The sequence below is a fragment of the Pinus tabuliformis genome, chromosome 3_1 (genome assembly GCF_031772625.1).
Source record: "Pinus tabuliformis cultivar Carrire ecotype Pingquan chromosome 3_1, CPIR1, whole genome shotgun sequence".
Taxonomy (NCBI): Eukaryota; Viridiplantae; Streptophyta; class Pinopsida; order Pinales; family Pinaceae; genus Pinus; species Pinus tabuliformis.
In genome coordinates, this window is record NC_142301.1 from 607,966,870 (window position 1) to 607,983,255 (window position 16,386).

The window sequence follows — 16,386 nt, forward strand, 5'->3', positions numbered from 1 at the left end:
ACTCACAAAAAAATAACCAGGGCTTCCTCGGGCTTTACCACAATCCCGCCAAAACTGGTCAAGGGGCTCTTAGGCCCGCAACAAGCACCTACACAACCAAGCTTTATCGCAATCCCACTATTACTGATCAAGGGATTCCTAGCCCCAAACAAGAAAGATACACTACTAGGATTTGCCACAATCCTCCCAATACCAGTCAAGGGATCACTAGGCCCTAAACAAGCTTTGATGCCTCCAAATTTCTTCACCAATACCTTGAGGAATTTTCCATTCTCCAACCTCGAGAATTAACACAATCCTGTGATTACCGGTCAAGGGATTTATAGGCCCATGGGAATCTTTTTGAGACCATCTCACCTGGTTCCAAAACCATTCGGTAATCCAAAGCTCAACCAAATGAAGAACCCCATCACACCATAGTTATCCAGAAATGGAATGGCAAAGTTGAAACCACTGTCACACTTGAAGAAACCCATGCCAATGACAACAAGAGAACCAAATACACACATGCATGTACCATGCATGCCAAATTTAACAAGGAAACGATACATGCAACTTGATACCTGCAAAAGAAATCTCGCTATAGCTGCTTGATCCAACTTTCCCTTGCTTAATCATTGCTTTCCTTTACTTCCTTTTCCTTTCTTTTCTCCAATACTAGAGTGCTCCAAGAATGCTCTAATTGTGCAAGAGTATGAGAGGTATAATAGAGAGAGAGCTCCACCATAGAACTGTCAAAAGTCATGAACTAATCCTTAGAAGCCTTTTTATCATTAAGGCCTCTATTTTCTTCAATTTCCTCTAATTTTCCTTTAATTTTCCTCATATGCAATCCTGTGACTTTTCACCTTCCTTTTCTCCTAATTTACTTTATTTTCATAAATAAAATGCCAATTAATTCCTCTTTCCCTTTCAAAGTCTTTTCCAATTTCCTCTTAGCCATAATAAACCAAATGAACACCCACTATGATGTTTTTCCCAAAATTCAGCTTGGAATGTGTGTCCCATGAACTTGGTCTTATTTTGCCTTTATTAACTTTATTACAAGAAATTTTAACCTGGGGTTGTTACACTTCCCTTTGGAGAGCTCAATACTGTAATTATGATATGATAATATGAATCATGAAATATGCATACTGACCATGCTCCCCTTGAGCATATGCTGGAGCTTCTAAAAATATGTAATAAAAGTACAAGACTTTATGACTCAAATACATGGTTATTCAAGATATCTCCTATAATCAATGATTCTATGATTTGTCACCTAACATAATTGGGTTACACATTTGACCCAAATTTTTACATCAGTTACCCAAAATTCTATGGTTTACAAACATGACATGCCTTGATCCCAATATCCCGTACCTAATTGAATTGTACAGTGATTACAAGATGGGTCTTTTCATGACCTTTACATCAAGAGACATACATGACATCTATAACTTTCAACAAGGATTTCAACGAAGTATCTTTGTAGCAAAATCATGATAATCATCAACAACCACCATGCATCATATAGGCATATGTAGCATAACCATCTGAAAACAGCAACATGAATGGCATAATAGCAGCATGAACATCCTCATCATCAAGAAGCAATCAAGAAGATAAGACAATGTAGCATCATCATGCAATATATCCAAGAAACATATAGGCATCATTGATAACTTATAATGGAGTGAGAAAAACACATATATTTTTCCAATAGTTATAGCAAAAATAACCATAACATCATGAAACATGGAGTGCTCAAGAAACCATAATTCCAACAACGAACCATTAGAATCATAGCAGATGCTCCCCCAAAACCTATGTCAACTCGTCATCATCAAATGTGATCACATCGTGTCCTGCTTACCAATAGAAAAGAGAAAGATCATTAGTAATACTACTTTGCAAAAATTCATCACCCATCAGGAACCAATACTCTTTCATACATTTCTAAACAGCATAAGGGTACTATCAACAAACTACAACAAACCAATGTCAAAACTATAAATGCCAAAAATGCACTAATGGAAGCATATGAGAATCTCCCCTTGAATTTGTGCCACTTCTTTATCATCACAGAGAATTATATGCGGTTATCTAAGTCAAATAACATGTGCATACCTGATTTCCCTTCATAATAAACACATACAAAATATAAAATGATGATTTTTCATAGACACATCTCCCCCTGAACATGTCATGTTTAATCCTGGTCAAAGTCACTTCATCACACGCATCATTCATAATATAAACATCACTAGAAGAATAATAATGAAATCATCATCAAAGTATACATGCATAGCTCCCCCTCATATCATCTACCACTAATCATGTGGACCTCATAGTCATCATTTGTTTTCCACGAGGCTATGTACCTCACATTTACTTCTGCAATCCAGGTTACAATCATTGATTAAGTACAATAGACTGTAGTAGGGGCTACCTTCCCTTACCTTGAATCTAAAGAAGAGGAGCTAGACCTCTTGCTTCTGCCTGGATTCTTCTTTAGTACATATAAATTGTCTGAATTTTTTAATCTTTTTTTTTTTATAGTTTTCCCAGTGTCTTCTTCTATAAATTCTCACGCAGTTGATGTAAATATAATTACATGCCCTTTATCATATATTTGAATTACACTTATAATGTTATCCTTTAGCCCATCAACCAATAGTACATTAGTTGCTTATGTATTCTTAATATCAACATTAACATTACCCTTACCTAGAACCTTTGCATATGTCCCATTTCTAAGAATAATCTTACCACTCTTGTTTTTGAGATAGATGAACTTGTCTTTATTTCTAGACATATGATGAGAGCATTTGCTATCAATGTACCATTTATATTCTTCTTCAATTGCACACAAAGAAATGTCGCACCTTACTTGTTCTTCTTCATTGTGCTTAATATGAGTAGTATTGGGGGATCCATGTTGTTTTCTTTGGAGAGAGTCTACTTGTTGTCTGAATGAGATCATTGTTTTGTTCCTACATTCTTTAGCTACATGTCCAAAAATGTTACATGTATAACACCATACATGACTAGAAAAGGGAGCAGGAGAATCATATTATTTTTGCTTCATATTTCTCATATTGCAAACAATATATTTGTGACCAAACATATTGCAAGAAAAACAATTTCCTTAAAGAAACCTGAGTAGCTAGGCATTGGTGATTTTCATGTGAATTTTCTTCTGCAATTGGTTGCAATGTGTCCAAAGTTATTATAGATAAAGAATTCAATATCATTATTTAAAGGAGTGAATGGATTGTTATTTCTATGGTTAGGAGCAAATGATTTCCTTTGAAAATTCACTTTTCTTGGTTGCTGGTTTGGTTGACCTTTTGATTCTTTACCAGAATTTTCTTTGTTAACCTCAAGATTGCTTGCATAGGCTTGTGAAATAGATTCTCCTTTTACAGTTTCATGAAAGCCAAGACCATATTTAATGGAGGGATACCTTTGAATATTAAGAAGATTATCCAATATCTTTGAGCTATCTTGAAATCTCAATTGCTTATCCTTTTCTGCTAATTTACCTTCTAGTATACTTACCTCAACTTATTTTTCTCCCTTTGTCTTTTCAAATTGAGTTATCAACTCTATGATCTCCTTTTTAAGATCATTTTCTTGTTCCTCAAATACTTGAAGTATCTCCTCATATCATTTATTTGTTTTTTCAATATCATATTTGAGAGACATAATCTTTGCTTCTAGTCCTTCACAATAATTGGTTCTTTCTTTAAGTTATTTAATTGATGCATCTTCTTCATTTCTTGTTGCCTCCTGCAAATTTTTTAGTTTATTTCTTAACGAAGCTACTTCATCCTCCTGTCTCTGACATCAATCTTCCTTTTCTTGATATTGATTTCTCATACCTTCTTCAATTTTGCTTCCTTCTTCTCGCTAAGTCTTTAACTTGATGATCTCTTATTTGTTGGTACAATCCCTTTCATCAAAAAATAGTAGTAACTTTTAATGATCTCTATTCTCATCTGAGAGCCTTTTAATCTCTGATTCTAGAGCCATTATTTTTTAATCTAATTTCTCTGCATAATGATTATCTTCACTTCTACCCATGAGAGAAATTTCAGTTGATTTACTATCATCATCACTGCATGAAACAAACAACAATTAGAACAATATCCAAAACCTATGATTCTTGATCACTATCTTCACTATATTCTTCATTCTTGATCAATAGAAAATGAGGTGCTCCTAAATCTGAATATTTGTTAACATCTTTGAATAGAGTTTTTCCTTGATCTCTAGATACACAAATTGACATGCCATTGGATACATCATTGTCACTGATTTCTTGGCTTGATCTCTTCCTTTGTGATGCCTTATAATTTTGCTTCTTTCCCATTATCCGTGATCCACTCTCAAGTGGTTAAGCTTCTACTTGAGCGACCTGCCCTGATACCAATTGTTAGGAAAAATATTGTGGGTGGGGGGGGGGGGGGTGAATCACTATTTTTATTTCACTTTAACCTTCAATCTCAAATTCAGAACTATGTATGGTACTATTATTCAGAAAAACATTGTGTGTATGCGCTTTTAATTAATGAGATCTGCGTACATCCATATTACCAATTTTTCATTATTTCTATTAGTTGTTTATCTTAAAAAATTACATCAATATTTCATTTTACATTAATTAAGCAGTAACCATGAGCAGTAAGAGAAAATAAACCATCACACATAATCAACACCTCAACACAAAAGGACACTAGGATTTTAGGTGGAAACCCAATGTGGGAGAAAACCACCATTATTGTTGTCTCTATCTTCTTCTTTTATTATAAAGAAAACTTCATAACATCTTGGTCTTGTACTAGTGTAGACTCTTACCAGCATGTAGGCTCCTACCTATAGGAGGCTACAATCTCCCCTTGTTCTCCAAAAACCACTGGAAGGAGCTACAACCCACTGATATCGTTTACCAGCTCCTATCGAAAGGGAGCTCCTACCCCCCTTATTGAAGGATACAACCCTCAACATCTTGTGGACCACGTTTCACAATATTTCATACTGGATCCACTTGTTTCAAACCATTAAAACATGCATGCCACCTTTCATCATATTTTCAAATTAGACCCACACCCAACACTATCCTCAATACCACGATACCAATATGAAATCTACCATTGAATATTGTTCAAATAAATCAATCATTCTAATACCCACACTATCTCAACACAAGATCAAACTAAAGTCATTATAAACCCTAATCAAATTTGCCTCATAATATATATGTGATTGTTTTGAATCATACCCATGTATATACACACTTCTTGTGCATAAAATCTGTGTACAGATCTCAGATCACTGAATATTGAAAATTTTTGAAATCGAATCACTGTATCAACCATTGAATCACAGAAATACTGAGTCACAATAGCAAATAATCATAGACATACCAATATTAAATCACTAAATACCAAATCACAATTCTACAACATCATCACTAATCAATATACCAAGCCACAATCAAATCAATCCAATCCACACTGTCAGATACAAACAATTCTAATCAAGAAATCATTGACAGAAAACAAAAAATAATATAGACTTCATCAACTCTCATCACCAAGCAACAATTACAAATATGTGAATTTGATTAAACAAATCAGCATATACACATTTCCCATTTATAAAACCCGCATACAAACTTCAATATACTAAATACCAAACATATTATCTCAGAATGTATATGTGACTAGTATGAAGAATAGTTGCATATGTATGTGACTATCCAGAAGAAAAACTACATACAGACCTTAAATTACCGAAGCAAATCTTCATTACAAATCACAATAGATGTCATACCCAGATCTCCGCGTACATAATGTCAAAATCTACAGATCTCAGTAAATATATATTCAGATCATAGTTCCACCATAATCACAAATCTTGCATTATTATCCACTTAAATAAGAAAATAAATCAAGAATATATTCAATACATCTTCAAATATTTCAAATCTAAGCCTTTTCCTTGCTCCCTGGTTCACACTTGTTCCAGATCAGATCACACATGAATAATATTTCAAATGCACATAAAACTCCTTGATCTCCATCTCCTTATATAGCTTTTCTCTTTGCCAATACCTCAAGTAAATCCCTTGGTAATGTTGTTGGTATTCGTTTGACAGGTCCGTCAAATAGACAATGTTGACACAATAATATGTGAAATTACCGTGGTAATGACTCATGGTTTCCTATTTTCATGGTTTGGATTATTTATGTGACTTTTTTTTCACGAAACTTATGTATGTACATGACTCTTCTTCATAGGGGTTGTGTATACTTTTCAACCTTCACAATTTTTATTCATTCTATAACTAAACTGCTAATTCTCTTTCATACCCTTTGTAATATATGTACCATCAAACATGTCATCTTCAATAGTTCCATAATTATCATATTATAACCATGTTGACATCAAGGACATATTTGACCAGTAGGTTGCCATCAAGGACAACATATTAACCATAATGTTTTAACCCTATTTTCCACTCCATTATAGTGAGAGAAACCCAATATCAACTTACCTCACTTGTTTGGCTAAAATGCATCCCTTTTCACCTTTTCTTTTACTTATGTGAGATTTATACCATGATAAAAGTGGAATTACATGATTGAATTATTTCTCATAATTATTTTTCCAAAATATTATAATTATGAGATAATAATTATTTCATAATTAAGAAAAAGCTCATAATTGTGAAAAAGGTTTCTAGATTTTTTCATTCCCAAGGAGATCAACTTGACTCACTTGTGTATGAGTTGGCTAGGAGTCCATTATTCTAGAAGCTTCCTAACTTCTCAAGCCCCTAGGTGTCTAGACACATTCTCCTGGAGGATAGAATGAGCCTCTATAATCTCACTAAGAGGAAACGGGGAAAAGGGAGAGCATCCAAACTATACTGCAAGAGGAGATCATACTACAAGCTAGAGAATAAGATCTTATTTGTTGAAGGTATATTGATGTATTTTCACTTATATGGTTAATAAAAATCTATGTTCCTTCCCCTTATGTTAGTTTCACAGTAAGTTATATGTGTGATTTCTAGATGTTTTGAGTTGACGATCTTCTACGGGGGATCACTTGTCATCTTTGTTTTGATTTGTTTGTGTGCAGGATTTGGATCGGAAGTGGATAAAAGAGATTTCTTGATTGGAGTGCAAGGATTTTTCATCAAGCCCAAAACCCTTCACCAACTTGCAAGGAGGCAAGATACTTAGTCATACTTCATAGCATCAAAAATTGCATTGAAACTGCATGCATGGCCATCTGGATTGGGGATTATTATTAGATTGGCTTAGCTATTCTATTTTTTTGTTTGGTGATCTCAATCAGGCATGAGATTGCAGAGCAATAACTCCTTGCATACTTAAATGCAACAAAATTGGTTCTTTCAATGAGAGCATTCTTAGTTTTCCATCTTTGTTTCCAATCCCCTCCTCTTCTTTATATTTTTTGGTTTTCTCTTGTTCCCATTGAGTTCTCTGTAGTTTTTTGGATTAATTTTTATCTCCATTGATTTTACTTGCTTCAGATCTGAGTTGATCTTAGATCTGGAGTTTTATTTTTGTTTTTTGTATGAGAGAAGAACAAATCTGGGAATTAAAATCGAATTCTGGAATTTTATGTACATAATTTGATTTAATTTACCACAGATCTGGATTCCTCTCGAAATTTCATCCAAAAACAAAAAAAATCACTAAAAACAGACATTGTATGGGGATTTTATGGGTGATTGAAATTTGCTAGTCGATATTTTTCCCTAGTCGCTCTCATAGAGAGCCATACATGCATCTAGGGTCCTTGGACGTTGTATTGTTGATGTGATGAGAGCATCCCTGATTGCTCTAATCCAGTTTTGTGCCAACGACCGGGCTTTTAGCCCTAGAAAAAGCCTTGATCTATTCTGAGTTTCTTCACCCCTGTTCCTGCTCAGTCTTGGCCCCTTGTTCATCTTTTGGGTTTAGTTCATATCTATTGTTTTTTTTAGATTCCTTTAGATCAGCCACTTATCATCAAGGCGGGTTTTTCGTCTTTGATTTGGCTTACGCCCTCTTGTTATTTGTTGATCTGATTAGAGGTTTGTGTGATTTATGGTTCCCTATTACTGATTAGCGGCTACAAGTATCTGGTCTGATATTTTCTATGCAAAGTTTTCCATTGCTTTTAGTACTTTAAATTGTCTTTGAATCCTTTTTTGGATTCTTTGGGTTGGGGCTTTATTTTCGCCTCTAGGTATCACTTTCAGATTTGATTGGCTATTATCAACAACTGTTCAGGCCTGATCCACACCTTATTGATAGGTTTTTGGCACTTGCATTCATCATTGTTGTCTCTTGTTCAGAAAATTTTCTCTTCTTTGGTTTATTTTGGTTACGTTTGGTGGTGTTGTGACCGGTTTTGCATTGGTCATCTAAAAAAGTTCTCTTGAGTGTGTTTTAATTGTTTTTGTAGTGCCCTCATTTGATATTGTTTAGGCCTTTCTACCTATAGGGTCGGGTTATGACCTTTGTAGACCATTGGCCTTGGTTAGGCCATTTTACTATAGCCCTAGCTTGATGACATTGCCCTCCCCTTTGTCACTTTTGTCTTTCGATTTGATTTCTTTGAGTTTGTTTGTTTGATTGGGCTTTATTTTCCTAGTTGTGACGCTTTTGGAGTGCTTTGTGTTCTTGCTTGGGAATTTTCGCTTTGGTTTCTTTTCGGTTGATTTGGGTTTCCTTCTTGGTTTGTTTTAGGTCATTAATTCACAAAATTTGGGATAATTTGCATTTAAAAATATTTAGTGAAGAGGTGCATAAAAATAGGCATTGGTGTGTTAGAAGGCTCTCACCCTCCTGTAGTTATCATTCATCGAAGTGAAAATCGAAAATTGCATATAGCGGAATTAGGGTGACTAAGAGTCATTCACACCATCTCAGTTTCATGCTACATCCTGCTTGTGTAAACAACAACCACTAAAATCAACGTGATAATAAAATTAACTAGATTCGTCTTTTATTTTCACTGGTAGTACACCAACACTAGCTTAGGCTAGAGTCTTGGAGATAGGAGTGTGAGTTAACTACTCCAAGAATTCAAAATCAACTTAGTAGCTTGCGGTAGGGAGTTAAATCCATTTGCAGTAGTGTGGTCTGGGAAGCCCTTCTCACAAGAGGGTCAAGCACGAGGTCACACTTGGGCTAGGTGGGGTGACATGACCCATTTCACTTAGTTTCAGGTGGCGTGATATAGTGGAATATCCACACATACAAATGGTGTCATTATCACTTAGGGACCACTTGGGAGGAAACTCTTAAGGGGGTTTCGGTATTAGCTCCCTTTTGGGGTTAAGTTTCCTGCCCTTGTGTGTGGATTTGTCTTGTGACTATCCCTCCAGGTCATGTTATTGTGTGTGGTGACCATAGTGTCCTATCTTATTAGGGTTCATACACAGGTGCAGGATCGGGGTCATCTTCTCTGTACCTGGGACAGATATCAGTCATACTCTCTCTATCCTCTCACAGGGTGTTCCACATCTTGTGAGGGCACTTGGTATGAGTTCATAGCTAAAAGGGCAGGGAAGCAGGTCGCTAGTATAATTGTTCCACCACCAGATTCTTTGTATTTTGGTTTGTGTGTGCCATCTTCTAGGACGTTTCTAATGTGTGTTGTTTGGTCTGAGTCAATAGTTTTGGACTTAGGGTTTCTACACTAACATAATTGCATTTAAATTATAAGTTATCACCCTGACTAAATTTGTTCATCGACAATCTCGTCATCTTCATGGTTTACCTCCTGAACAAGGTGGACTTGGTACTCTTGCATGAAGAGTGTTTGTCGATGCTCAAGGCCTAGACCAACACATAGCCATGGACTCTATACCTGGTCCTTATGGTACTGATTTGGTTTCTATCGAGACTTTGGAAGATGATTCTACTACTCCTACCAACCCACCTTTGACTGATCCATTGGGACCTGAGTTGTTATGGTTGAACCCTGACGGTTCCACACCATCCTACACTTACGTGAATTTGTCTGTAACTTACCCTATGGCAGAGTATGAGACTTACTTACCTTCTGAATCGGAAATATCAGTTGCCATGACATCATTTCCACCTCTTAGTGTGGCTATACCCACTCCTTTGTCCACACCTATGACTTCTTCTTGGGGAATTCTACTAATTTCTTCTATTATTCCTGCAAACTCCTCGAATGTTTCCATGCCAACACCATCTCCTATTCTGAACATGGTGCCTCATCCTAGTTAGCTAGTAGGTTCAAGAATCTTTGCACCACATTTTTCCCAACCAACTATTCATGTCCCTCAGTTAGGCATGGTTACTTCTAGTAATATGTGGGGGGGATCACCAGTTGTTCCTGATCAGCCTAGGGGCAACACCGCTTCTATTATGTCACAAGCTTGGTACAATTCACTCTTGGAGGGGCACCACCTACCAATACTTTTACCGGAGGGGCTATTTTACCTAGGGGAAACCCTGCTACCAGTATCGTTTATCACACGGGTTATCCCCCTTATGTCGGTCTTACTACGCAGAGTGGTCCTTCTTATATCCCTAGGTACAACCCCATTAGTAGCCATACTTTTGGGAGTCCTTTTCTCTCTGGCGGTACTTATTTAAGGGGGAAGCATTCATTTACTAGTCATGCTAGCCCACAATAGTCCTATGCCGGGGCGAACCCTTTTCTTCACCAGCAGGTGCATCATTCCACTCCTTATATGGGGGGACCACACATTTGGTCAGGGCTTCTCCCGCCTATGACCCATTTAGTCAACTTCAAAATAATTTTTTATCTTCTCTCGATTTACTAGATTTGGTGAAACTGACTAATGACCCCATCTGTCATGATCCCTGGTGGCCACCCATGCCCGCCAAATTACCATATCATATTCCCAAGTTTGAAGGAAATCCTGGGGAGAATCCATCCACACATATTACCACTTATCATTTGTGGTTCTCATCCAATTATTTGGTGGATGATTATGTTAAACTTCATTTATTCCAACATACATTGATTAGGGACTCGGAAAAGTGGTACATTAAGTTAGATACCACATCCTACAGTGACTTTTTCCTCCCTAGCTCAAACATTTTTGACACACTTCTAATTACCTACTCAGTATGACATCGATTCTGACCTCTTGTCTAATTTCAAACAAAACGATGCCACGTTAATTTCTAATCATATTCATGAGTGGTTCTGTAGCAAGAGGTTGGTGAGAACCAATTTACCTGGTGAGATATTATGTATATGGTTCATCCGATCGTTTCGACCTTAAATTTCCAAGGATGTGTCAATGTTTCGAGTTGTTTCTAAGGAACAAGCCATTCTATTTGTCCAACAGTTGCATCTTATATATTCACAATCGGGTACACTCTACTAAGTGTTTCCTAATTCCCCTTGGCCTTCTGTTGATCCTCCCAAACATGTTCCTAGCCCACATGTCGATGGCATGATCAGGTTTGTTTCTGACTCTATGAACCAACTTGCTACCCAACTTGGGCAACTGATTGTTACATCTCAAGCCCCAGCAAGTGCGTCTGGCTCTACTAAAGCATCCCCTCCTGAGGAGTCCATCGATGTTCTCATGGTGAAGTCCACTCAACCGAAGAAAAACTAGCAATTGGGTGGTAAAAAGAATAATAAGAGAAATAAACAAAAGAATCACAATGCTCAGAAGTTCCAACCAAAATCTTAGAGTTAGGGAGGGGGCACTGGTGAATGTCACCATAAAGTCAAGTTCCCCTATAAAATTTGTCAAGGTGACCACCTTACTCATGAATTCCCTCGAATGGATGAAGTCCAGAGGCTTCTTTCACCATCATCTACTCAACAACTTGTTGTTTTGACTCATCTGTTGCCTGCACAACCAGAGCAACAGATGGTTTCTCAACCTCCTCAACCTCTGAAAGGGGGAAATTGGGGGTCATATTTTTATCCTCCTCATAGTTCATCCGTATTTATGTGCAAGGAAGATGTCAATGTGATTACGCGAGCCAAATCTTATGATGTTCCTGAGTCGAGTTCTCCCTCTAAGGACTCATTAACTTCATTACCATTCACTGGACCTCTCACTTTGGATAAGCCTATGGAACTTGTTTATCACCCTCCCAAGGTTGTTGTCTGAAAGATGACACACAATCCTTCTGCCAGGGCTCCTCAACACTACAATGTTGTTGAAGATCTTGCCCAGGCTCCTTGTGCCATGCCTGCCTTGGAGGTCTTCCAAAGTTGTCCTTAGCAGTGCAGATCCTTGTTGTCTTCCTTTGGTGGAGTTGACTTGTCTCACTCTAGTCTCATCGCCTTTAATGTTGACAAAGTCACTCCTCATCTTTCCCATCATATTGCTTTTCAAATCGTTGTGTGGATTTTTCACAAGAATGTTCATCGCACTTTGGTGGATGAAGGCTCTTCCACATGTGTTATGTTTGTATCCTATTGGAAGGACCTTGGTGACACTTTCTGCATCCAACACGACTCTCCAAGCTTTTGACGGACATAACTTTGTACCTAAAGGGGTTCTTCCAAAATTTTCCATTGAGTTAGGGGGGAAGACTCTCTATGTTGATTTTGAAGTTGTCGACGCTCCTTTGGAATATAACCTACTCTTGGCTGTAGTTGGTTCTATGCCATGACCGCAGTTGTCTCATTCGTATTTCGTGTCCTTTGCTTTCCTCACTAAGGAAAAATTGTCACTATTGATCAACTTAAATTTTGCGTGCCGTCAACCCAGATTTCCACCACTGGGAATCATTAGGGGAATTTTGAGGTCTAAAATGGGCCTCCTAAGAAAAATGTACAACCAAAATAAACTTTATAAGGACCAATAGGATTCAAGATGATGATGTCAACCATGGGGGATGATTCACCATTTTTGGAGTAAAAAAGTAAAAATATTAAAAAATAATAAAATAATAAAACTACTTTTTCAACTCGTATTTTCAACTTGTCTCCCTAAGGTTTTACTCAAATTTCGAGTGGCAGTACCCGTTGGACGTAAAATTTGATTCCTCATCCAAGGAGTGCCCATGTTGCATACTTTCGATGGACCCTGGTACACGAAAAATGAGAAATACATGAAAAAACGTGATTTCAATCACATTTTTCATGTATTTCTCATTTTTTGTGTAGCAAGGTCCATAAAAAGTATGAAACATGGGCACTCCTTGGATGAGGAATAAAATTTTGCATCCAGCGAGTGTTTCCTCTTGAAATTTGAGTAAACCCATAGGGAGATAAGTTGAAAATACGAGTTGAAAAAATAGTTTTTTCTTTTTTCCCTCTAAAATTTGATGTTGTAATCTAATCTTATTTGATTATTTCCACTATTATTTTATAATTTCCTTAGGAGGCCCATTTTAGACCCGAAAATTCCCTTAATGTTTGTACCACTCAGGATACCACCCTGGTCAATATCAAAGTGCTGGTGCGGGCTTGTTTAAAAGCTCATCTCTTATTGGGGTATTTACTCAATTACCATCACTCGACATTTCTTCCTCCTCTTCTAAAGCTCCTATGCATATGATCTCTTCTGGCACTTGTGGACCCCATAGACCTCTTGATCCTTAGGTGATGTCACCTACTACTATGGAAGTTGATCAAGCTAGTGCGCACCCTCTACCACCTATTGTGGAATATATTTCCTCTCCGGCAATCCCATCAGTACCTCCTGACACTGGTTAGAAACTCCATTATAATATGGAATATGACTAGGATCCTTTTCCCGCATGGGTTAACCCTTCGCTTGTTCCATATGACCCCCTCGATGATGAGCCTCCCTAGTTAGTCAACTTAGAGGTCATGGATCTATCCACTGATAATCATAGGGAGGTTATGCCTCTTTTTGCATCTAGTATCCCCGATTTGGAACATGTGGAGCTTGGCATATTAAATTGTGAACTGCCCTAGGGGGTATATCCTTGAACTTCCTTGGAAGTTCCAGCCATGGAACAAGTCAAGTCTTGGGATTCTAATACCAAACTTGCCAAAAAATTTCCCACTTCATTTCCACTTGTTGATGAGTGTCTTGTACCTCGTTTATGTCTTGATCCTCCCTTATGTCCTCAGGTTACTTTTGATAGCACAACTATGATAGAATGTCCCTATAGGTCATCCTTTCCAGATTGGGAAGTTTGACTTTCTTTGGCATGGCCCCACACTAATGAGCCATATGGTACCTTTACCTTCCATGATTTTTCATATGGAAACCCTTGGCCTGTGCCTAGGTGTTGGCACACTTTAATGCGACCTATTAGACTATGGTGCGCTTGTACATATTGTACACAGGAGTGTGTTCCTTTATCTCTTTTTTGTTTAGTGTGTGATGCGAGTATTTTTCATGCCTTATTTATGCCAAAAATCTAAAAATTTATAAAATCCAAAATCCAAAAACACATGATCCTATTTTTACCTCTTCCATGTTTATTTCTTTCATTGTGTGATTTAACCATGGGTCTAGTATTTCTGGACGGTTTTTACAAGATATGGTGGCATTTTTATTGCGACATCCATGGACCTTAGGTATGTTTCTCTTGGACCTAGCATATAGGGGTAGGTCATTTTTGTCGATATTGCATTTTGACTGTCAACACCATTTTTATGCCTTAGGGCTGACCTTGTCAAGTTGCGACTTTAGCCACTCTCCTTTATGCATGTCTTCATTTTATGGTAGAGCTTACCTAGTCATGGATACCCTAGCTAGCACCTCTTTGCCATATTGGTGTCCATGCAGTTATTTTTACTTTCTTCTTGGAATTCCTCCTTCTAACTTGCCATGATCTAGAATCTGAGCCATATGTCCTCTTCTTCATCTCATTTCTAGCTTTACCGCAGGAGGATTCCACCATCTTTATTCCTTATGATTTCCACTCTTTTATTAGCCTATTTTTTCAGTTTGAGTCTTGGGTTCTTTTTTCCATCGTCATCATATTCTTGGCCGACCATCCACTTTCACTTGGTGTTTTACCCTTTCTTGGAGGAATCGTTGCGATGAGTGGTCCTATTAGCCAACCTCTTGTCCTCATTATGTCATGAGAAGTTCCAACACTACTAGAACCAGTTGCTACCCTCTATACCACTCGTTCCTCCAAGAGGAGTTTCCTTTAAGCTCTTTTCAGACTCCTTAATTTATAAAATATTGTCAAGTGAACTTGTCTACTTCACATTCGTTAAAGTATTTGAAGTGTCAACTACCTAGTATAAGTTTAACCCTTTTCCAGACTGGGATAGACTAGTTACGAAAAAGGAATACCCTAGTTTATTGTGGCTAGGAGGTTCTCCCTTGTATACTTTTATCTCTTTTTCGGGCTTGGGGGACAACTTTATGAAAAATAAACTTATAAAAAGAGAAGGGAGGGAACATCTTTTTCCATTAGTCATCAAATGTCAGTGTCAGTTGCATCACTCTTGAACATGGCACCTGTCTATTTGATTATCTCACAGTTGAGTTTTAGCTTGCCTAGGATTCATACCATCCATATGAGTCTCTTTGCTCCTTTGATTGAATACTCTTCTTGTCATATGGAGCATGCTTTGATGCCTCCTATGTCATTGAATGATGTCACATGGTGCTCATTAGTCATGCTACCAAGTCACTCTTGTGTCGTGCTGATACGTGTTGAAGGGAAGTCTCAACCTGTGTCGGCCATCTTCAGTAGCCTGTTGACATTTTTGAGTCGGCCATCCCTGTGTCAGTTGTACTTTATCGCTTAACGATTCATCCATTCATTACATCATCCTAGTTTGTTCCACGTCGATTGATGGGGGATACATCAAGGCCCTCCTTTGATGGATCTTCTCCTGTTGAATTCAGATCATTATCCAGAAACTTGATATAGGAATGAGTAGTACCTTAGAGCTTGCATACCTCAGTGGTAGGATTCCTCTCGATTGATAATGGGTTTACATCATTGGCTCATGATTGGTCAAGTTCATTGGTGTTTGACATCAACTCATATATTCACACTTGGTTGTAGGTCGATTCCCTTGCGTTTGTCATGGTTTATGTCATTGGCTAGTAATAAGGCAGTTTCTACCATGCTCGACATAAGCTCATCTATTTTCATGGTGTATATTCATACTATCATGGTTATGTCGAAGACCCTGGGTTAGGGGCATCTCACTCCTATATGACATCCTTCCCTGGCTGCATTAGAGTTATGTATCATTCATGTACTTTGAGGACTATCTTGAGACACTTCTCTATCTGTCATGTGTCGATAGTCTTATTGATGTATACTGTGACATAGATCCATGATTATATTTGTTAGTGGCTATGTTGTTCTGTTGAGTCACATGGATCCACTATGTATGTCTTTGTGGCCTTGTTCTAGCATTTCATTTCATTCATCCGCAGTGTATGTT